Source organism: Marmota monax, unplaced genomic scaffold (assembly GCF_021218885.2).
Source record: "Marmota monax isolate L192 unplaced genomic scaffold, Marmota_monax_Labrador192_F-V1.1 WCK01_AAM20220418_F8-fsc00122, whole genome shotgun sequence".
NCBI classification, from domain to species: Eukaryota; Metazoa; Chordata; class Mammalia; order Rodentia; family Sciuridae; genus Marmota; species Marmota monax.
Window position 1 is genome coordinate 6,120,419 of NW_026695223.1, and position 22,576 is coordinate 6,142,994.

The 22,576-nt window shown below is 42.7% G+C and overlaps 2 pseudogenes; both read right to left on the reverse strand.

The window, feature by feature from the left end:
* Nucleotides 1–1,117: 1,117 nt before the first annotated feature.
* Nucleotides 1,118–3,456, reverse strand: LOC124086115 (zinc finger protein 131-like; annotated as a pseudogene).
* A 10,814-nt stretch (nucleotides 3,457–14,270) lies between these two features.
* Nucleotides 14,271–17,474, reverse strand: LOC124086125 (cationic trypsin-3-like; annotated as a pseudogene).
* Nucleotides 17,475–22,576: the final 5,102 nt, after the last annotated feature.

The window sequence follows — 22,576 nt, forward strand, 5'->3', positions numbered from 1 at the left end:
ATGTCAAAATACATTCTACTGTCAGTATAACTAAAAACCACAAATTAAAAAGAGAGGTTTTATATATTGCCAGTTTATACATATAAAAACATATAGATGATTAATCAAAAATAAAGGAAATAAAACTTAAAGAGTCTTGAACACAGGCTAAGGCATTTCATGTCATTCTGTGGTTGTCATAAGGTAATATTGAGAACTCAGGGACTATCCCCTCAGTTATGTCTTCCAGAGTTATAAAAGGTTGGAAAGCAGATCGTGAGCACAGGTTTCTTCCTGTAGTCCCCTCTCCTAAGATGCCTAGTGCAGACTGCCTGTTTGTGTCCCTGTGAAGTCCACATGTTGAAGCCTTCTCCTCTGATGAGATGGCACTAGAGGGTGGAGCTGTTAGAAGATAATTAGGATCTGATTAGTCCAGAGGATGGAACCACCAGGAGGTGATTTATGGATTTAACGGGAGGCTGAAGGTATATCAGCAAATCAGGAGGCCAGCCCTCCCCAGACATTAGCCTGTTCGTGCCTTGGCTGTTACCAGCGTCCAGAATGGTTAGGAATAGTGCAGTGTGTAAGGCACACAGGCTATGGTATTTTTGTTCAGCAGGGAAACTTTGTTCTGAGCTGAGACACTGCTTTTTCTTTTTTTTTTCATGTTTTTCTCTGTACTTTATTTTAAATACATTAATTTTTAAATGATGCTCATCTTTTTATTTTTCATCTTGTGGTAAAATACTAGTGCAACTTTTCATCAAAATAAAGTTTACCACAGATGTAAATGAACTCTCCCAATTGAAAATGGCCCTTCAGCTGCCATTAAATGACATTTCTCAGTCTAACTTAAATGAAAAAGAATTGGTAGTTGTCATCATAAGCAAAAATATGAAGTACTATAGCACTGTCTACATTGCTCCTTATAACACAAACTTTGAAAGAACCAGAGATGTTTTATAGAAAAGTCTAGTTGGTTTTAAAAAGGCACATGGGTGTTTTGTTTGTTTGTTTTTTTAACATTCTGGAAATTTTGCCACCACCACTCTTTCTGTTGCAGCGATGGCACCTGTGACTATTGGGGTAGACAAGAATGTTGTTCACACTAAAGAAAGCCAGCCAAAATTTTAACTGCACAGTAACAACACACTTTCTTCATGCAGCCTTGTTTCCTACATATTCAATTTTCTAACATGCATTAGAATACATAAACTTGTATTCTAATGATTTTACATTTGATTTTACAATATGGAAAAAATTTGAGGAAGGACATGACCCGGGGAAGAGAAAACGGTGATAAACTTACTACAATGAAAATAGATACTTTTGTACCCAACTATATAATAAGAATATAATCCATTTAAGTTTTCAGAAATATACTTCTCAAAGCTCCCCTTCATTTATGAGAAAGATCCTCCTCTGTGGCATTAACTGGGGTGAGGGGCATCAGTATGTTTCGATAGAAACAGTTCAGCACAACAGGAAATAGTTTTTAACTTTGGTCCACTTGTCTGTCAGTTTAAGGACAGTCACACTGCCCATAATCAGTTCAAAAACCCAACGTGCAAATTAAAAAATATATTCGTTATTTCAATCTAAAACTGGCATAGCTGTTCTGTCATCATTCTCTGCCTTTTCAACTTGGGAATCCACTGCTGGTTTGGTCTTTAAACCCTCAGCACCTCTGTGATCTTCCCTGGCAGCCTCAGCAGCATCTGCTTGGTTAGGCTCTCTCTCCTCTTGGCTCATGATTTCAGGGGTCACGTGGTCCAAGTCCGCTTCTAGAAGCTCAGTTTGTACTTCCACTGGCATCTGATTTACCCGTTCAACATGCAGCTCCTCTACGTGTACTTCAGTACCTTCTTCAGTCTGAATTCGACCCACTTCTATATAACTGACTTGGACCTGCTCTGGAAGCTCACTCATGTGTGAATCATGCACTTGGCTGTCCTGAAGCAGATCTGGATGGACTTGTTCCACAGTCACTTGTGCTAAATCCACCTGGACCTGAAGCAATGGTAACACATGCACCTTCCCAACTTGTTCTATAATAGTCATTGATGTCACTGGTTCCGTTTGCACACGTGTTTCTACTGAAAGGACTTCTTCAGTTACTAGACGCTCTGAAATATTATGAGTATCACTGAGGTGCCTCCTTAATTCATTTCCTTGCATAAACCACAAGTCACATAAAGTACAATGGTTGGGTTTATCTCCAGTGTGTATTACCAAGTGATCTTTGAACTGGTCCCAGCTGTTAAACACACTGTTACATACCTGGCATTCATACAGCTTCTTCCTTCCCTTTTTTGCCCCCACTCCAGTTTGGCATGCAGTGAGATGACATTTGAGAGTACCATTTCTAGCAAATCGTTCATGACAATTTGGACACTCAAAAGGTTTTTCACCTGTATGTTTTCGAAGATGCTCTTTAAAATGTCCAAAGTGGTCAAACTGTTTCTCACAGTACTGACATATATGAATTTTTTTCCCAGTTCTTTGCTTCTTACTCCACCTTCTTCAAGGTGGTAACAATTTAGGTGCTGTTTCCATGCGCTCTCCCGAAGGTACCTTTTATTGCATATTTCACACTTGAAACTCAGTGGAGTGTGATTTCATGTGTTCCTTCTACCTGTTTGCTTATGGGGTCAGATGCACAACCATCTTCTTCTTTAATCTGCCCTTTTCTATCACCTTGTCGGTACTTGCTGGTAATATCTGCCAACAATGCTAAAGCAGAATCATCAGAGGAACCTGTGCTCTGTATGTACTTTATGGACTGCTTGGCAGAAGCCACTTCCTCTAATGTTTCCATGCCTTCATCTTCCACTTCAATTGTGCCTTCAGCAATCTCCACCTCAATTTCAACAGGCTCTGATTCTGCAGATGGCAATGACTCAGTGATAACATTTGAAGTTTCTGCAATCTTTCTTTTTTTTGCCTCATTTTTTCCTGTGGTATTTTCCTCTAATGGAGCTGAATTTTCTTTGTTTCTGACTTCAAGGGCTTTAATAGCTTCTAGCATTTGTAGAAATTCTGCTGCTTTCCATACGTCATTGGCTGCTTCTTCTCCTTGTATCATTAGTTTTGCTGTGTATGTGAACTCAATTAAATGACGAAAGGCCATTTTACTAACACCTTCTATCTCCACCAAAGGTTCCTGAGTAAACTCCTGAAAGAATTTGTAGAAGAACTTACTGCAAGCAGCCAAAACAGCCTTATGGGCCTTAAAATGATGTCCATCGACTATTAGTGTGATATCGGTAAATCGATCCTGCTCTCATTGTTCAATCGGTCCAGAATCATTTTATGATGTTCAGGAAACTCCTGAAGGCATTCCATCGTCTCTTCAGCCTCCATGGCCTTCGGGTTGCTCTACAAAAGAGGAGCATGATCATGTACACCCATGAGCTCGTGCTGGGAAACAAAACCCCTAAAGCACAAAACAACGAAAAAACAAAACCCAGGAACATGAAAAGAAGGGGGGGGTGAGGCAAGAGAGGAAGGCGAGGGAAGAAAGAAAGGCGAAGCCAAGTAGCCGCCGGAGCCGCGGGACGCCGAGCCTGACCTAATTGGAGTCAGGAGACGCTAGCTGGAGCAGGGTGGGCACAGCGCCGGAGGCTCGGGGCGCCCGGGCGCGCAAGTCTGGCAAGGGAGGGAACCCGACAGCCGTGGCGGCGCTCTAACGGCCCTCCAAGCCCTTCTGCCCCACCCGAGCTCCCGCTGCCCCAGGACCCGGTCCGGCCCGCGGCCCACAATGACTCCCGGGTCGCCTCTCCCTCCCCCGCCCTCCCTCTTCTCCCCCGCCCCGACCCGGCCTGCCGAGACACTGCTTTTTCACCTCTCTCTAAATCTGCATTTTCTCCATTCAGTCCTGCTCTGTGCACTCCAATGTGCCTATGCTCAGAGCCCATTATGTCTTTGCAATTGTCCCAGAACAGATCTGCATGAGATTCCTCTGCAGAGACTTCCATTGGAAACCTTCTCTGGATGATCTGTGGGCAAAAAAAGATGTGGGGGAGAGCTGGTGTGGAACTAAGGCAGTGTGTGTAGGGTGTGCTCTCAGGGAGGGAGGAAGAGGAGGGATTACACTTCTAGTCCTAAGACCTTTATCTCAGGGGAATACATGTATTTTCTGAAAACTTCTCTGCATTTGTACTTTTTTTGTCTAGAGTTGAAATTAATACCTAAACTGGGTTGAGACTTGAGGGATGGGTGGTAGGAGTGGGGTTCAGATAGTCTTCAGAGGCCATGCTTGATATAGTAAAAAACATCCAGTTGGAATAAAAGATCTTGGGGAATGGGAACATTTATGTAGGTGAATGTGGTGAGCCGCTTCTGCCGTTTCTGCAGACTATGGTCGCCATTACAAGATGGCGCTGGCTCCGCTGTGGTCTGTGACAAACAACTCCTTATTTGGGAGAGTTGGCACATGGTTTTTCACCACCCTATGAGAAAGCTCCACGTGGCAGCTTCGCATTGGGGCTTGAGATGCTTTATTAAGGCTGGGAGGGGCATCAGAGGGGAAGAAGAAGAAATATCAAGGGCCTGAATAAACTGCTGAAAGAAGATTCCCGAGTTGCGTCTTCCTTGCGGGCAAGGGGTCGCGACAAGTGGTGCCGAAACCCGGGAACCAGAAATTTCAGCAGTCAGGGGTGGTGCACCGGTTAGTCCCTAGTAAGTGGGATCCACGACCAAAGCGGGGCAGCTCCTCTGTAAACACAGAGAGAGCCTTACATTTTATTGCAGCTGCACTGTGTACTTTCGCTTTTGTTTTTTGTGCTTCCTTTGTTGTTGTGTCATGGGTGCCGCATCTTCAAGTCCGCTTCTCCTGGCCCTAGATGGCCTGTTGCGTTCCAAGGGCCTGGAAGTGAAACATAGTACTTTACAGAGATTTTTACAGAAGATAGATATCGCTGCACCGTGGTTTGCATTTTCGGGCAGCCTTACTGTGCCTAGTTGGGATAAATTAGGCAAAGATCTTGACTTTGCTTCTGAGCAGGGCATATTAGAGGGTGGGGTGATACCCCTTTGGAAAATGGTCCGTGGTTGCCTTACAGATGGCATATGTCAGGAAGCACTTACTAAAGGACAGGAGGTTTTAGAGCAATTACATGAGGAAAAATCGGAGACGGCAGAAAGTGAAGTGACTCGGGAGGATGGGAGTGTGCGGAGCATGAAACAGGGGAGGAGACGGTTGTATCCAGATCTCAGTACGCTGCGCACACCCCCATGCGAAAGTGGGTCAGAGGAGAAGGAGGATGAGGAGGAAGAGCTCGGGAGGCTGTCTTGTCAGCTAGGGAGTTTAGCTATAGGAGAAGGGAACAAAAATAAACAAGGGCTCAAGAAAAGCGATCCCCCGAATCCACCGCCGTATGGTGGGGGCGTTTCGGGGAGAGCTTTCCATGCCTAAACATGGAGGGCTGTTCACGCTGAGATGGGTCTTGCTTATCCAGTTTTTCAGGATGACAACAGGGGAAGAGTCCATGAACCCTTAGATTTTAAAATTGTGAAGACCCTGGCGGAGTCTGTACGCACTTATGGGGTGGATGCCGCCTTCACGCTGACTCAGGTGGAGAGTCTGTCTAGATACTGTATGACTCCCTCTGATTGGGCTATCCTTGTTCGGGCTTGTGTTTCCCCGGGTAAATATTTGGACTGGAGAGCATTCGTGCTAGAGGGCGCAATAGAGCAGGCCACCCAAAACCATGCGGCGGGACACCCCCATTGGGAAAAGGATATGCTCTTGGGGCAGGGTAGATTTGCAAATCAACAGACAGGATTTCCTCTTGAGGCATATGATCAAATTAACAACATTTGCATTCGGGCATGGAAGTCGCTTCCAAATAGAGGAGAGGTGTCTGGTAATTTGACCAAGATTCTACAAGGCCCTACAGAACCCTTTTCAGATTTTGTAGCAAGGATGGTGGATGCCGCTGGAAAGATTTTTGGGGATCCTGATAGAGCCATGCCCCTTATCAAGCAATTGGTCTTTGAGCAATGCACCAAGGAATGTAAAGCGGCAATCACTCCTTATAAAAATAAGGGCATAGAAGCATGGATGAAAGTGTGTAGAGAGATTGGAGGACCTTTAACTAATGCAGGTCTTGCAGCTGCTGTCCTTCGGATGGCAAAAGGGGGCAGTCCTGGTGCCGGAACATGCTTCCATTGTGGTCAGCCCGGTCATTTCTGACGTGAATGTCCTAAAAAAGATAATTTTACTGGACCCCCTCACAGTGGCCCTTCCAATGGCCTTCGTCAACCGGGGCTATGTCCAAAATGTAAAAAGGGGAAGCATTGGGCAAAAGAGTGTAGATCAGTGAAGGACATCCATGGACAGCCTATTTCAGCTGGGCCAAAAAACGGCCGAATGGGCCCCTGACCCCAGGGCCCACAAATATATGGGGCAGTGGAGAATGTCACACCCAAACCCGAGACATGGCCATCTCTAAGCCATCCCATGAGACGCGGAGAGCCACTACAGGTGCCGCGGGATTGGACCTCTGTTCCACCTCCAGACTCGTATTAACACCTAAGATGGGAGTCCAATTGGTGGAAACTGAGTTCAAGGGGCCTTTACCACCTGGCACTGTAGGTTTGCTAATTGGACGTGCATCCTCTATCTTACAAGGTCTTCATGTCTTTCCTGGAGTCATTAGCCCTGATACTGTAGGGGCAGTAAAGGTTATGGTGGAGGCTCCAAGGGGCATTGTGTCTATTTCCCCAGGAGACCGGATTGCCCAATTGCTAATTCTACCCAGTCTGCATACCCGCTTTCCTGCTGATTCCTTTTCAAGGACAAGTGATGAGATTGGAGTCACTGGAGGGAATTCTATTTATTTGTCCTTAGATATGAATGACCGTCCTACTTTAAACTTAACCATAGAAGGCAAATCAATTTTGGGATTACTAGATACTGGAGCAGATCGTAGTATAATTGCACAAAAGGACTGGTCAAAGGGGTGGCCGGTGCAGCTCTCAGATCAATCACTGAGAGGTTTGGGATATGCCCAAGCCCCTCAAATCAGCTGTAGACATCTATCTTGGAAGGACCCAGAAGGACACAATGGCACCTTTCAGCCTTATGTACTTGATTTACCTATCTCTTTATGGGGTCATGATCTGATGAAAGACATGGGGTTCACTCTTAGTAATGACTATTCCCCGGTGTCTCAACAGATTATGCAAAATATGGGGTATAGGCCAGGTCTAGGACTAGGAAAACATCTACAGGGGCGTAGGCATCCTGTGCAAGGTCATCAAAAGCTTAACAGATTTGGTCTGGGTTTTTCCTAGGGGCCACTGGGGCTCAAATACCCATAACATGGCTCACCGAGGAGCCTGTTTGGGTGCCTCAGTGGCCTCTTCCCTCGGTTAAATTGGCAGCAGCCCATAATTTAATCAAAGAACAACTGGACTTGGGTCACATCCAACCTTCTACTTCTCCATGGAATACTCCCATATTTGTTATTAGGAAAAAATCAGGAAAGTGGCGCCTACTGCATGATTTACGAGCAGTTAATGCTCAAATGCAACTTATGGGGCCCATTCAAAGAGGGCTGCCTCTGCTCTCCTCTATTCCTCAGGGCTGGCATATTATTGCTATTGACATTAAAGACTGTTTCTTTTCTATTCCTTTGCATCCTAAAGACTCACAACATTTTGCTTTCACCCTTCCCTCGTGTAACCACGAGGAGCCAGATCTTAGGTTTGAGTGGGTAGTGTTGCCGCAGGGAATGGCTAATAGTCCCACGATGTGCCAGATGTATGTGGGGAAGGCACTCGCACCTCTCAGACATAAGTATTCCTCCATCAAGATCATTCATTATATGGATGATGTGTTATTGGCCGCTAAGTTAGAGCAGACAGTTAATGAGGCCTATAAAGACTTAGTAAAGCTGCTAGCTCAATATGGGCTACATATCACACCTGAAAAGGTTCAAATGGGGAATTCTATTGAGTATTTGGGAGCAATAATTGGGTATGACAAATTGAAACCACAAAAAATCACCATAAGAACTCAGGATCTCCAAACTCTGAATGATTTTCAAAAACTGCTGGGAGATATTAATTGGATAAGGGGATATTTACATATTCCTAATGGTGTGCTCCAGCCTTTGTATGCTACCCTTAAGGGTGATCCAGATCTTGCTTCTCCTCGTAGCCTCACCAAAGAGGCTAGGGCGGCCCTTATAACAGTAGAAGAAGCTATACAACATGCTACTCTATGCAGGCTCCAGAGTGATAAACCTTTCCAGTTATGTGTGCTTGCCACTATGCGGCAGCCTACTGGAGTACTGTGGCAAGATGGGCCTTTACTATGGATACACCCACATATATCCCCAGGAAAATCTTTAGAATACTATCCTGATGCTGTTGCAGCATTAGCACTTAAAGGGATTCACCAAAGCATTCAATTTTTCGGACAATCACCTTCTTCTCTTATTATACCCTATACTAAGGCTCAACTTAATGTTTTGTGTGCTACTCTAGACAACTGGGCTATTCTATGTTGCTCGTTTCAAGGGGATATTGATAATCATTACCCTTCCCATCCATTACTCCATTTTGTTAAAGAACATCCCATCATTTTCCCTAAGGTAACTTCACCTAATCCAATTTCGGGGGCTGTTAATATTTTCACTGATGGTTCCAAGTCTGGAATGGGAGCTTATGTAATTAATGATTCTCCCCCTGTTCAGTATCAATTTGCTCCTGGTAATCCACAATGGGTTGAACTGCAAATGTTATTGAGGTTTTTAAACAGTGTTCTTTTCCTTTTAATCTTATCTCGGACTCCATTTATGTGCTACAAGCACTCAAAGTCCTGGAGGCCGTGGGAGCTATTAGTAATGCCCATAATGTATCTGCTTACTTTAATCAGCTTCAACAACTTATCTGTAGCCGCCCTGCTCCTTTTTATCCAATGCACATCCGGGCTCACACCTCTCTTCCTGGTCCATTATCACAGGGTAATGCCTGTGCGGACTCAGCCACTAGAGGCCAGTTGATATGCTTGGCTTCCTCCTTAGAGGGGGCTAAATTATTTCACCAGAATTTCCATGTTAATGCTTTTTTTTTTTTTTAATTTTTTATTGTTGGTTGTTCAAAACATTACATAGTTCTTGATATATCATATTTCACAATTTGATTCAAGTGGGTTATGAGCTCCCATTTTTACCCCATATACAGATTGCAGAATCACATCAGTTACACATCCATTGATTTACATATTGCCATACTAGTGTCTGTTGTATTCTGCTGCCTTTCCTATCCTCTACTATCCCCCCTCCCCTCCCCTCCCCTCCCCTCCCCTCTTCTCTCTCTACCCCCTCTACTGACATTCGTTTGTCCCCCTTATATTATTTTTCCCCTTCCCCTCACTTCCTCTTGTATGTACTTTTGTATAACTCTGAGGGTCTCCTTCCATTTCCATGCATTTTCCCTTCTCTCTCCCTTTCCCTCCCACCTCTCATCCCTGTTTAATGTTAATCTTCTTCTCATGCTCTTCGACCCTACTCTGTTCTTAGTTACTCTCCTTATATCAAAGAAGACATTTGGCATTTTTTTTTTAGGGATTGGCTAGCTTCACTTAGCATAATCTGCTCTAATGCCATCCATTTCCCTGTAAATTCTATGATTTTGTCATTTTTTAATGCAGAGTAATACTCCATTGTGTATAAATGCCACATTTTTTTTATCCATTCATCCATTGAAGGGCATCTAGGTTGGTTCCACAGTCTAGCTATTGTGAATTGTGCTGCTATGAACATGGATGTAGCAGTGTCCCTGTAGCATGCTCTTTTTAGGTCTTTAGGGAATAGACCGAGAAGGGGAATAGCTGGGTCAAATGGTGGCTCCATTCCCAGCTTTCCAAGAAATCTCCATACTGCTTTCCAAATTGGCTGCACCAATTTGCAGTCCCACCAGCAATGTACAAGTGTACCCTTTTCCCCACATCCTCGCCAGCACTTGTTGTTGTTTGACTTCATAATGGCTGCCAATCTAACTGGAGTGAGATGGTATCTTAGGGTGGTTTTGATTTGCATTTCTCTGACTGCTAGAGATGGTGAGCATTTTTTCATGTACTTGTTGATTGATTGTATGTCCTCCTCTGAGAAGTGTCTGTTCAGGTCCTTGGCCCATTTGTTGATTGGGTTGTTTGTTCTCTTATTGTCTAATTTTTTGAGTTCTTTGTATACTCTGGATATTAGGGCTCTATCTGAAGTGTGAGGAGTAAAGATTTGTTCCCAGGATGTAGGCTCTCTATTTAGCTCTCTTATTGTATCTTTTGCTGAGAAAAAACTTTTTAGTTTGAGTAAGTCCCATTTGTTGATTCTAGTTATTAACTTTTGTGCTATGGGTGTCCTATTGAGGAATTTGGAGCCCGACCCCACCGACTGTAGATCGTAGCCAACTTTTTCTTCTATCAGACGGCGCGTCTCTGATTTGATATCAAGCTCCTTGATCCATTTTGAATTCACTTTTGTGCATGGCGAGAGAAAGGGATTCAGTTTCATTGTCGGGAGAGAAGGCACGTAATGTTATTACTCATTGCCTAGAAGCATGGGCAGCATGGGGTGCTCCTGCATCCCTTAAGACTGATAATGGACCTGCTTATACTGGCAGACAATTTACATCCTTTTGTTCTACCATGGGAGTGCAATTTACTCATGGTCTGCCTTACAATCCTCAAGGACAAGGCATTGTTGAGCGTGCTCATCGCACCTTAAAGGAAACTTTACAAAAACAAAAAGGGGGAATAGGAGCTGAACACACTCCTAAAGAACGCCTGTCCTTAGCTCTCTTTACCATTAATTTTTTGAATTTGGATATTCATGGTCGCTCTGTGGCTGATAGACATGTGTCCCCTCAGCCCTCTGTGATTGGCTATGTTAAGTGGAAGGATGTTCTTACGGGCCAATGGAACGGCCCCGACCCCGTGCTGACATGGGCACGAGGATCTGTATGTGTTTTTCCCCAGGATCGCACGGAGCCGTTGTGGGTCCCTGAACGCCTGACAAGAAGAGTCTTGACATCAACCGACCAGCAACAAGAGATACCACAGCAACCCTGTGATGAGGATCTTCACTCTGCTACGTGCTCTGGTTCTGGTGCTGGTGCCGATGGCACAGACGACACCAATGCAGTGGTGGGCAGTGGCACGGGCTTGGCCAATGCCGATGCCGGTTCATGGTAGTTCTAGTGTCCTCCCCACTCTTTTCTCTACCTCATGTGAGATGTCTGCTCCCTGTGCCTCTCCTAGAGGGGACGTGGAGAGCATTTTTAATCAATCTCAGGTTAATCTCACAGGAGTTTTTTGTTTCAGCCTTGGAAACGCTAATTGCATTAGCCTTAAGACCAAAAATTTGACTAACTGGGAGGACCCATTGCGGTCCAATCAGGTCTCAGGGAGTATTATTAATGCCGTACTGAGCCAAGTAGTTTCGGGGAAGCAATCAGGTTCAGGGACCCCTGTAAATAGCTCTGCTTTAAACATAACTACCTTGGCTATGATCTCCAAGGTACTAATCCCAGTGCCTCCTTCTTCTAATAGTACTTACAATGCCACTCATTTCAAGGCCTCTCCTTACTGTACCCCTAATCTTGGTTTCCCCCCAACATTTACGCCTTGTCAGGATTCATTCTTGGGAGAAACTTCAAGTTGCTAAGGGTTTCTCATTTTCCCCCTCTCTTAAGAGGTATGTTTATAACTTTAACCATAGTGCCAACTCCTCTACAGGAGTAGGTTGGTCCTGGTTTCAATGGCTGATTTCCAATGAGAAGGGGGCCTCAGCCGATATTTCTGCATTGGCTCAATTGCTGGGAGTCAGAAGTTGGCTGGCTAATGTTTCTGGCACTGTTAGGGAGAGTGAACGAGGTAAGAGACTTACATCTGTTTCATTCAACTCTTTGCTATATAATGCCACATTGCCCCCTGCAATGGTCTGCGTCCAATCCCCGTTCTTGCTCCTTTTGGCTAATGACACCTCGTCGGGGATGCTGGATTGTTCTAGTGTTACCTGTCTCTTATCTGAGTGTTGGAATGGTTCTTGGACTGTAGCAGTGGTTATGAAAATTCCAACCTTTGTCCCAATCCCAGTCACTGCGGACCCAGATAAATTCCCCATTGTTGAGCTACTTAGAGTCCACAGGGATTTTGGAATTACAGCAGCTATAGTGACAGCTGTGGCAGTGTCTGCTGCTGCAGCGGTTATGGCCGGAGTGGCCATGGCCAGTCAAGTACAAACTGCTGCCACCATTAATCAAGTTGTTCAACAAACTTCCACCATACTTGAATCCCAAAATTCAATTAATCAACATATTTTGTCAGGGATTTTAGCTGCCAACCAAAGAATAGATTTACTCCAAGCTCAGGTAGAAGAATTGGCCGACTTGGTGCTTTTGGGTTGTGTTGACCAACGTGCACATTTATGCATAACCTCTGTCAGATTTAATGATTCCAGGAATGCCTCCCGCATCATTGGCGAATATTTGGCCGGAAATTGGTCCATGGCAGCAGAAAACTTGATCCAGTCTCAACTAACTCAGATTGCTGTTTTGAATAGTACCCGTGTTGAACCAGTGACTTTGGGTCAATTCACCGATTGGATATCTTCTGCTTTTTCCTTCTTCAAAGAGTGGGTGGGGGTAGGCATTTTTGGTGCAATGTGTTGCTTCGGTATGTTCCTCTGTTTGTGGTTTCTCTGTTGCCTTAAGGCCCGCAGTGCTCACGATAAGGCTATGATCATACAAGCTCTTGCAGCTTTAGAAAATGGCAACTCACCTCAAGTCTGGCTTGCGCATCTTAAACAGTAAACCTTTGACATGGTCGTTACACCCCAAGTTATTATAACATTGCACTGGGATCGACATGACTTTCCTTGTTATTCTCTTAGTGTTGGAAAGCCCTTGCACTCTGCCGGTCTTACTGCCATTGCACGCAGATGGGTTTCCACACTAGTGCTTTTCTATCGCCTTAAAGTCCGTGCCTTTCTTTCAGGGTGCTGTCAACTTGTTTGTCGTTATAAACAGCCACAGTTCAGCCTCAGCTATCCCCCTTCGTCCACCATCATCACGATACAGGATGCGAGGCAAGGCACTGCACTTGAGTGATCCTTGACGTGGACCTCAAGGAGAGCATGTCCTATTGCATGCGGGTTAGACGCGTCCACGCCCCGCCCCACGAAAAAAGGCGTCGGCTGATATGGCCTCAGATCTGGGGAAGGGCCCTCCTTAGGACTGAGCCATACTATGCAGCCACTTCTGCACAGTGGGATAGGACCTCTACTCTCGCCTGTATTGTTTTAAGAAAACAGAAAGGGGGAACTGTGGTGAGCTGCTTCTGCCGTTTCTGCAGACTATGGTCGCCATTACAAGATGGCGCTGGCTCCGCTGTGGTCTGTGACAAACAACTCCTTATTTGGGAGAGTTGGCGCATGGTTTTTCACCACACTATGAGAAAGCTCCACGTGGCAGCTTCGCATTGGGGCTTGAGATGCTTTATTAAGGCTGGGAGGGGCATCAGAGGGGAAGAAGAAGAAATATCAAGGGCCTGAATAAACTGCTGAAAGAAGATTCCCGAGTTGCGTCTTCCTTGTGGGCAAGGGGTCGCGACAGGTGAATACTTGGAAAATATAGAAAAATGAGTATATTTTTAGTATTTTGCATGTAGAGCTTCCCTGGGTAGGCTTACAAATCTTCATTTGCAATGTAGAAGAAACAAAGAAAACTTGTGTCACTGCAGCAGCAATGCATGGACACAGTGGGGCTTCACGGTGGCATTACTGTGAGCAATTTAGATGACTTAGGGCAATAGATATTAATTTTGTGCATATTAATGTTATTTTCTCTGAGTTTGAAAATGATTAAACAAAAAATAAGGCAAGAACAAAGATATATCGATAAATCTTAAATCAACATTTTCTGAAATATTGAAAAGTATTCTTGTAGTTATTTACTAAAAGTTTGATGGTAACAGTGAATTTGTTTATATTTATATCCAGAGTGTCTCATATAGATCCTTCAATAGAGTAGGTGCCCAGTATAATTAGTTTCATTAAATTGATGAATGACAAAATAAACTTTCCGTATCTCTCCATGAAGGAAGCTCCAGTGTCTATTCACCTTTTTACTTTGAGGCAAGTTTAAGAAAAAATTCATTAATACCAAGAAGGATCATTCATAGACAGTTAAGAACTGTCTATGTTTTATTTAGTTACTGGTTCCAGACATTTAAGAAACTTGAAATTTAGAATGGCAGGTGGATCATGAAGAGAGAAAGGTGTTTAGTTGGCAGCAATGGTCTCTTGAATCTAGTCCAGGTAGTTGCAGACCTTGGTGTAGACACCGGGTTTGCCTTTCAGAGCACAGCCCAAGCCCCAGGACACAATACCCTGGAGCTCACCATTGCAGACCACAGGGCCACCAGAGTCACCCTGGGCAGGAGGGAAAAGACAGTCAGAGCTCTTGTTCATGCCCAGAGGCAACAATGGGCTCCAAAACATTTCTCCATGATCCAGGTGGTATACTTTTATCCAACCCCTAATATTCTATATGATATAACTTTTCTCCTCCTGAAAATGTAATCCTCAGTCTCCTCCTATATCCCTATTATTCTTCCTCTTTACCCATAGCCCCTCCTCTTTCCTAGGTAGCACCATAGGGCCAAGAAATCTTGAGGACTGTACAGATCAAATGTGGTGCCACTTGTCCTGCTCCTCTTACAAGGGTTGCATTCCACCATGTGCCTCCTCAGAAGGGCACTTTGATGACCTGTTTGCACACCAGTTTCTAGGTATCAGTTTTACCCTCTTTTACTCTACTCATCACTACCACAAAGACAAATCTTGTAATTTATCTCAATGCTGCTCCCCTGTCACAATCAGTCCCATGGACTCCATAGTCCTCTGAGTTTCAGAGAAGGAGAAACATGGTGGAGAAGAGAGACTGATCTGGATGAAGCAGGAGCATGAGAAACTCACCTGGCAAGAGTCCTTTCCCCCCTCCAGGAAGCCCAGGCAGAACATGTTGTTAGTGACCTTGCCTGGGTAGGAATTGTGGCAAGCAGTGCCAGAGAGCACAGGAGCGTCCAGACACTGCAGGAGGGAAGGATATTTGACTGTGGAAAGCAAGAGTGAAAATGGACAATTATTCACAGTGTTCCCTGATTCCATTCTATTTCCTCTCTTTCACAGTATTACTCTTCAGTGTTCCAAGAAGCCAGTAACATGTATTACACGTGAACATTTTACATAGGTTGTCCACAAAGTTCTAATCAAGTGTTTCTTTGACAGGAGCATCACTGGCCACAGATGTCAAGTAAAGAGACTGTTTCTAGAGAAGGTGTATACTTTCATCAGTAAGAAATTATAAATGTCTCTGTTTTATTTCTCTCTTGTTTTCTTTACATCTCTGCACAAATCTAGTAATATTTTAGTTGAGTACCTTGACATTTTTATTGTCAAGTAATCTTTCTTTATCTTCTCCATATTCTCAGGAAAAAAGTTTTACAGATTTCATTTAGCATCATATTGGAGTACCTATATCCAAAGCTATGCTTAGGAAACCTTGACTTGAGTGAAGATTTAGACTAACTGACCCTCCAGTAACCTCAAGCCTGGTGCTTGTTTCCAGTTATCATTTACCTCCAAAGCTCAGGGTGTTGCCCCAGCCAGACATGAGGCACTGAGTCCCAGTGGATGGACAGGATGTGGGCAGAGAGACTGTAGACACTCAAGCGCTGATGGTGGCGGGGGATGCCAGTTTGATCAGCATGATGTCGTTATTTAAGGTGTCTTTATTAAAGTTGGGGTGCCGGATGATCTTGGCTGCCTGAATGAACTGCTCATCTCCCTCAAGGGCGTCAATGTCATGTTCTCCCAGACGCACTTGGAGTCGGCTGCATTAAACATTAGAAGTGTCCTAAGTTTCCAATCAGAGCTTCTCCTTCCCCAAATCCCCAATCGTGACCATGAACACAAAAGCATTCTCATCAAGCATTTTTTCATACAGGGGATTGTGCCCTTATGGCAGCATGTGGACCACCACACATGCTGCAGGTTAGAGAGGTCTTTATGCCAGTATCATGGCTTGTACATTGTGTTACAATAGGAAGGTCTAGTAATTGGAAATATGGTCCCAAGTAAAGAGTTGGATATGGTAATGAGATTGGTGGCACTTTCCATATTTACCCACTTTGGAATCACTGAGTAACACAGAGAGAAGAGGCTGGAGGACTCAAAGACAGCAGGATTTTAAGGGAATAGATTGTGTTATGCCTGTTTGTATCCTGTACTGGAATTATGATGCCTCTCATCACCTCCATGTGCCATTGCTTCTTGGTTAAGCTGTGATGGAGAGGACCAGGATTGACTCATGGTACTTCACCAGCCACTATGTCCCCTCCACATATTTAGTACCATCAGTTAGAAATACATCAGGAAACTCTAGAGTACTGCTCCATAGGAGACCCTCAACCTGTTGTACAATGCTGAGTGGGTCATCAGGACTCAGAACCTGAATCTTGTATCTAACAAGAATAACTACTGTTATGCTTCCCGGGTGGAGGATAAACTCGTCTTAGCACTTGGGAATGTGAAGTCAGGTCACTTATGACTTGTAGCAGTGAGCTGCAGTCAGCACCCACTGGTCACTGATGAGGGAGCCTCCACATAAATGGTAGCCCACGTTCAGTGACACCTGGTAGGGCAGGGAGTTCTTTGCACAGGTGTAGCCTCCCACAATCTTGTCATCATCAGGAGTGGGGAGAGCAACTGATAATAAAAAGTTGGAAACTCACAGTCAAACAGATCCATCCTGCAATTCCTACTCCATCAGGAAGATTTGCTTTAGACTAACCAGAAAAGAGATGACAGAGTTCTCTTTTCTCACACAATTGAGAGAAGGAAGTTTAAGGATTTCTAAAAAAATGTATTATTCTTTACTTTTGACACACACACCCTTCTTGTTCACTACCATGAAGCATATAAGTTTTCATAAGTGCATTAAATGTGAAATGCTGTGTTTTCATAAATATTCATCCTCCCCCGACACACACACACAACTTCACACATGGGCACTTGTGAATTCAAGAGAGATCTGTCCCTTTTCACAATAAGTACTTGATCACCAGGGTTGAAGTTATAAAATCATGTTTACATAAAACTGAGTTTTGAGTAATGTAAATTGATAGAAATCTTTGCAGTAATATTACTGTTGTGTGTTTGGTTAATAGGATGTTGGTTTTGCATAGCTCTCTCAATCGGGTAACATAAAAAAAGGAAAAAAAAAACTTTTAGAAGTCAAGTGAAAATATTCCTAGAACATTGTACTTTGCTTCTCCCAATTTGTTGCCTTGGATCTAACTAATATTCTATTAAATCATTTTAGATAGCAAGCACATTTATGTAGAGGACGGATACCTACTGATTGGTTTGTTAAAAAGACTCACCAGCAGCTCCTAAGATGGCAAGGAAGATGAAGGTCTTCATGGTTGTTAACTGGGTCTGGACTTGGAATGGGATGAAGGCTTTTCATCCTCAGGTATTTATACCTACAGTTTGTCATTGACAGACATGGCCACAGGTGATTTCACTGGAAACTCACATATCTCATTTTAGATTGACTCTGTGAAACATGGAAGGTGATTAAGCATTAATGTTAAACAACATCAATTTTCCAGACATTTATGGGAATGGAAGTCATAGACCCACCTGGTAGGAACCGTTCTCCATAATAGGAAAATAAGTTGGAATGAAGTCATAGGTCAGAGCTCCAGGTTTCTGCATTCCCAGACAAAAATCTTAGGTAATTGGTTGTTTTAAATATTTAATTTTTCCTAAGGACTATCTGGAGCCTTGAACCTTTGTTGCTTAATTCATATTGGCTCTTGCACACACTCACATTTTGTCTTATATTAGTTCTCATCTTGTATATCCATGTTAACTTTTCATTATTAGAAGGAACAATGTGTTCTCTGAGAAATGGAATTTTTTAAATTCCAAGTAAAAAAACTAATCCTCCAAAACCAAAGGCTGAATATTTTCTCTGATATATAGATGTTCATTCACAATTAATTTGGGGGGGGGCAGTTAGGGAAGAATAGAGTTACTTTAGATTAGGTAATTTGTTCATCTTTGAAAAAGTAATAGAAAAAAAGGGAAAGTAAAACATAATAACAAGTTACTATATTTCAAGGGTATACTCATCCCCTATATCTGTGGCTTATCTTTTCAGGTTTAAGTTACTCAGGGTCAACCATAACCTAAACATGCTCAATGGAATATTCTAGAAAAAATGTTCTAATAAATTTTAAGTAACATTTAGTTCATTGTATTGCATATTTCTTTATTTTTTTCAATAGAGGTAGTTGTTTATCTCTTACTGCACCTAGTTTATAAATTAACCTTTATCATGGGTAACTATGTATGTGAAAACATTATATATGAATTTGGTACTACAGGTAGTTTCAAGTCTTGGAATATGCTTCTCCTGTTAAGCGGGCACCACTGTATTCTAATTTAATAATCTTCATAACAACCATATGGAATATCTGTTAACAGACCCCATTTATAGATGGATCAGTAAAGGCACCATAGATATAAGGAACTTGCACAAAATCACACAGCAAGCCCACGGTAGAATGATAACAGAGGAAATCTGGCTTCTAAGTTTGTGTTCTTTCAAGGCAAGGAATCTTGGCTTAGTTTAATGCCAGTGAAGTGAATGTTTCCTGTGGGGGGGGGCACTGAAGGGGTGTTCATGTGCCAACTCTATCAGAGATACCATTATGAATGTTGTACTATAATTCTCATCATTTTGGAAACTGAAATGGGAGTCTTAGAGAAGCCAAACACTTGTTCCATAGTTTCATAGCTCTTGTGGTAAATTCAAAGTAGAGAGTCAATCAGTTTCATTTCAGGACTGATTTCCTCAATGGTAATGCCATAATGCCACATCTAGCTGGGCACAGTAGTCAGATTCTACACCTATATAGAAATCTAAAACCACCTACCAGAACAGTATTCTGCTTGAGTAAATTATCACTCTTGAGGTTATTTCTGTATATGTTTGTTTTATTTTCATTTAATACTATCTGCATGAAGACATCATAGTCAAAGGCATAGTTTCTTAACCTTGACTCTGTTGACATTTGCAGTCAGATGCTATCCCTATTCAAGCTATAACCATTATGTTTTTGATGTGAGGTGTTCCTGGAAAAGCTCATGATAGACAATGCAGGAATGTTCAAAAGTAAAATGGTCACATAATAAGAGCTAACCTAGTCAGTGTATTAATCCATTTGATGGATTATCAACTTGAACAGACTGAATGGTGGTAACTGTAGGCAGGTGGGACATGACTAGAAGAAGTAGATCATTGGGACCACGCTCTTGGGCAGTATATATGTTTCCCTGGATCTTGGTGCTGTCTCCCTCTGCTTCCCATCTGTCCTGAGCTGAGCAGCCTTCCTCCGCCCTGACATTCCACCATGAGGTTCTGCCTCACCTTAGGCCCAGAGCAATGGAGACGGCTAACTGTGGACTGAGAACTGTGGACTGGAAACCATGATTCCAAATAAACTTGCCCTCTGATAGTTGTTATTTTCAGGTATTTTGGTCATGGTGATGAAAAGCTGTGTCCCATAATAACATCCCTAAAAATAAGCTCTGTTATGTGTCTAAGGTTTCATCTTTGACACACACACACACACACACACACACACATTCACAAGGGACATATAGAATAATGTTCGAGGTTATATATCAAGAACAAATTAGCTTTGTTGAATAATTTTTTTGCCTCAGTATGAGAAAACTAGTTCATTAATTAAGAAAATAATGAGGTGGCATTCTGTTGGTGTTGGAAACATGGCGGGGAAATTGAGAAACAAAGGAACCACTGAAACTGTTATTCCCAACAGAGCGCTGAATATCCCATAAGCCTACCTGGAATAGAAACTGAATGTGAATAAACTGAGCTGTTGAAGAGTAAATCAGTATCTCTAAACTGAAGATGTTTGTATCCTTTTGATATATTACATACAGTCTTAATTGAATTTGAACAGCAAGTCTAAAACATTACTGTGACAGAAAACATTTACATTTAAACCATTTAGAAGTTATTGTCATAGAAGATAATAATGGTCTACACTGAAATAATGAAACTCGTTAGATTTTTAAGGGAAAAGAGGCTTATATCGGTCTTATTAAAGAAAATTTTCTCAGATAAAATGATCTTGATATTTATTTCTTCTTACTGTGATACTAAAACTAGGTTCTGAAGCTCATCCCTTGGAACATCTGAGAGAGAAATGTGTTGGAGAAAGAAAGACTTCATCCACCGATCAAAGAAAGGAGAAGCGAGGGCTCTTGCTCATAGAAGTTTCTCAACTCCAGCATTGAGGGGTTACAGGTACAGGGTAAGAATGAGTGCTGGGATAGGTGGGCACAGAAATAGTCCTGTCTTTTCTGGGAATAGGCAGAGCTCTTCCAGGACCTTGGGTATCACTTCTTTTCACTCCTTTCAGGACATGGAGTCTCTGGTCATGGGATCTGGTCGTTGTCTTTAACCTTGAGGAAGGAGAGAAAGAGATAGATCTGAATAATGCTAAGGCAAATCACCCTTGTACTTTAATTTTGGACAAAATGTTTCCCAAGTGATTGACATGTCTATATGCAGAGCTGAGGAGAATCTGACCTAACGGGTTAAAGCAGCAAAGACAACAGACACAAAATGAAACAGATGCCAGGCAATTTCATGCTGCTATTGTCCCCAGAGGACAGCTTCAGCCCTGGTGAAGAGTGAGTTTCAGCAAAAACAGCCTGCACATTCCTGAAAGTTAACCTAGGCAACTGCTGTCATCATAATCCCCATACCAGAGAGGTTATCTACAGCCAAGTTAGTGGAAAATTCATAGAATATTTCCCAGCCACGAGTAGCTAAACTTCTGAGGATGGCTATGACTTCAACATATATAGCTATAAGTCTCTAATTAGAGAGTCAACTACTCCAAATCCCCAGGAGGAAGAGATAAATATACATCTTTTGCTGTAATTAGATAAATTGAAAACTCTATGCAGTTACCCCTATTCTCAGATTGTGACCTTTTTGCATTTCCTTACATTCTCTATGAATACCATTTGCCTCTCACTAGATCTTACTGAATCATGAATTCGAGATTTATTTATTTATTTTTATTTTTTTTTTAATTTTTTATTGTTGGCTGTTCAAAACATTACATAGTTCTTGATATATCATATTTCACAATTTGATTCAAGTGGGTTATGAGCTCCCATTTTTACCCCATATACAGATTGCAGAATCACATCAGTTACACATCCATTGATTTACATATTGCCATACTAGTGTCTGTTGTATTCTGCTGCCTTTCCTATCCTCTACTATCCCCCCTCCCCTCCCCTCCCCTCCCCTCCCCTCCCCTCTTCTCTCTCTGCTCCCTCTACTGACATTCGTTTGTCCCCCTTATATTATTTTTCCCCTTCCCCTCACTTCCTCTTGTATGTACTTTTGTATAACTCTGAGGGTCTCCTTCCATTTCCATGCATTTTCCCTTCTCTCTCCCTTTCCCTCCCACCTCTCATCCCTGTTTAATGTTAATATTCTTCTCATGCTCTTCGTCCCTACTCTGTTCTTAGTTACTCTCCTTATATCAAAGAAGACATTTGGCATTTTTTTTTTAGGGATTGGCTAGCTTCACTTAGCATAATCTGCTCTAATGCCATCCATTTCCCTGTAAATTCTATGATTTTGTCATTTTTTAATGCAGGGTAATACTCCATTGTGTATAAATGCCACATTTTTTTTATCCATTCATCCATTGAAGGGCATCTAGGTTGGTTCCACAGTCTAGCTATTGTGAATTGTGCTGCTATGAACATCTATGTAGCAGTGTCCCTGTAGCATGCTCTTTTTAGGTCTTTAGGGAATAGACCGAGAAGGGGAATAGCTGGGTCAAATGGTGGCTCCATTCCCAGCTTTCCAAGAAATCTCCATACTGCTTTCCAAATTGGCTGCACCAATTTGCAGTCCCACCAGCAATGTACAAGTGTACCCTTTTCCCCACATCCTCGCCAGCACTTGTTGTTGTTTGACTTCATAATGGCTGCCAATCTAACTGGAGTGAGATGGTATCTTAGGGCGGTTTTGATTTGCATTTCTCTGACTGCTAGAGATGGTGAGCATTTTTTCATGTACTTGTTGATTGATTGTATGTCCTCCTCTGAGAAGTGTCTGTTCAAGTCCTTGGCCCATTTGTTGATTGGGTTGTTTGTTCTCTTATTGTCTAATTTTTTGAGTTCTTTGTATACTCTGGATATTAGGGCTCTATCTGAAGTGTGAGGAGTAAAGATTTGTTCCCAGGATGTAGGCTCTCTATTTAGCTCTCTTATTGTATCTTTTGCTGAGAAAAAACTTTTTAGTTTGAGTAAGTCCCATTTGTTGATTCTAGTTATTAACTTTTGTGCTATGGGTGTCCTATTGAGGAATTTGGAGCCCGACCCCACCGACTGTAGATCGTAGCCAACTTTTTCTTCTATCAGATGGCGTGTCTCTGATTTGATATCAAGCTCCT